The sequence below is a fragment of the Triticum dicoccoides genome, chromosome 5A, assembly GCF_002162155.2.
Source record: "Triticum dicoccoides isolate Atlit2015 ecotype Zavitan chromosome 5A, WEW_v2.0, whole genome shotgun sequence".
Classification (NCBI taxonomy): Eukaryota; Viridiplantae; Streptophyta; class Magnoliopsida; order Poales; family Poaceae; genus Triticum; species Triticum dicoccoides.
In genome coordinates, this window is record NC_041388.1 from 334051959 (window position 1) to 334054126 (window position 2168).

Genomic DNA, 2168 nt, shown 5'->3' on the forward strand with positions numbered 1-2168 from the left:
CGTCCCGATCCGCTCTGTCCCAGATATCCTCGTTCGCCCGTTGACTTTTCCGCGAGGTGAAAATCGGCTAAGTCCTCAGATCCTCATAATTTGTGCCCCTCTTCATCATGCCATAACTTCATCACCGTAGCTCCGTTTCATGCGCATAATATATCAAAATGTTCATCATGTTGTGCTCTTCATTTTGTTCCATTGCACCATGATTGTTTGAGTCCATCTTGATGCCCTAATGACTGTTGCAAGAGTGCTTCATAATGTTAGGTGATGTTTCTTATCAGATCTTGAGCATTTGTCATTTTTACCATGATTATTGTGTGCTGCTTATGGGCATGAGCTCTACATGTGTTTTGTTATATGCCATGCTATCTTTACAGGGGTGTATGCCATGTATTTTTGTGATCATTGTGGTGACTAACACAAGCATGCAAAGTAGCTCTCGTGATATTGCTGATTTCAGGGACTTAGAATTTCACCAAGTCATTTCCCTGATGTTATTTTTATGTCATGTATTCATATTGTTACAGAGTGATCCATGCTTCTTTTGAGTATGTTCAGTAAGGATGATTTTGAGATATGGTTGTGATCTATCCATCCATGTCCTTGTTTGCATTTATGGAGTGCCCTAGCATGACTCAATCTTGCTCTACTTTTGCTATAAAATGTTCCTGGCAGATTGTTTATGTGTTAATCAATTTTGCCAAGGTTGGTGTAGTTGATCCATGCATGCTATGAGATTGTTCTTGCCATGTTTAGCTTCTTCAACATGTCTTCTTGCTGGTAGTATGCTTAGTTTGTCATGCAATGCCTTGTCTTGAGTGCATCAAGCTCGCAAACATGTCTTCGTAACTCTGTTTATGCCATGTCCAGTTTTCTGCCAAGTATGAATCTGTTAACGAAACTTGCTATGTTTACATAGGTGCCATCATATCTTCTGATCCCTTTTGGCTTATGGTCAGTAAGGGATTTTGTTATATGCTTTGAGTAGATTCATGCCATGCCTTGTATTGCTATGATCCGATCCGGTAGCATGTTGTTATCTTGCTCTAAACATTGCTTCCTGATGTTAATTCCTAACACGTTAGTTTTTTCACTAAGTCTGTGATGCTGATATCTTTTGCACTTTTGCCATGCTTGTTTGAACCTGCTATTGTGTGATTTAGCCGTAGCTCAGTGTTCATCTTTTGTCAAGCATCTTGAGTAGATCACTGCCATGTGCTTTATTGCTATGTTGGAGTGCAGTAGCTTAGTTTCTTGTTGCATTCTAGATGGCATCGTGCTGTTAATCGCAGAATTGTGTCATTCTTGTTTTGCTTGCCATTTGCAAACCGTGCATCCATTTCCGGTGATCTTTATATCGATTTCGACCGAAATCAAATCATCTTTCCAGCGGCACACTTGGTTTGCCAAGTTGAGGCTTGGTTCAATCTTTTCCTTCCGGAGCACGCATATGCATTGCATATCACATCCCGCATGTCATGCCATGTTTTGCATCATGTTGCTTGCACATTGCACGTGGTTGATTGTCGTTTCCTTTGCTCGTGTTCTTGCTTTGGGTAGAGCCGGAAGACGAGTACATGATCGAGGACCCGTTGAGTACGCTTACGAGGATCAAGCTTTCGTCTTCTCGGAGAACTTTGCAGGCAAGATGACCATACCCTCGAAATCACTTCTATCTTTGCTTGCTAGTTGCTCGTTGTTTTGCTATGCCGCGATACCTACCACTTGCTATATCATTCCTCCCATATTGCCATGTCAAGCCTCTAACCCACTTTACCTAGCAAACTGTTGTTTGGCTATGTTACCGCTTTGCTCAGCTCCTCTTATAGCGTTGCTAGTTGCAGGTGAAGATTGGAGTTTGTTCCATGTTGGAACATGGTTATTGTTGGGATATCACAATATCTCTTATTTATATTAACGCATCTATATACTTGGTAAAGGGTGTAAGGCTCGGCCTTATGCCTGGTGTTTTGTTCCACTCTTGTCGCCCTAGTTTCCGTCATACCGGTGTTATGTTCCTTGATTTTGCGTTCCTTACGCGGTTGGGTGTTATGGGAACCCCTTGACAGTTCACCTTGAATAAAACTCCTCCAGTAAGGCCCAACCTTGGTTTTACCATTCACCTACCTACCACCATATACCTTCCCTTCGGTTCTGCAGACTCAAGGGTC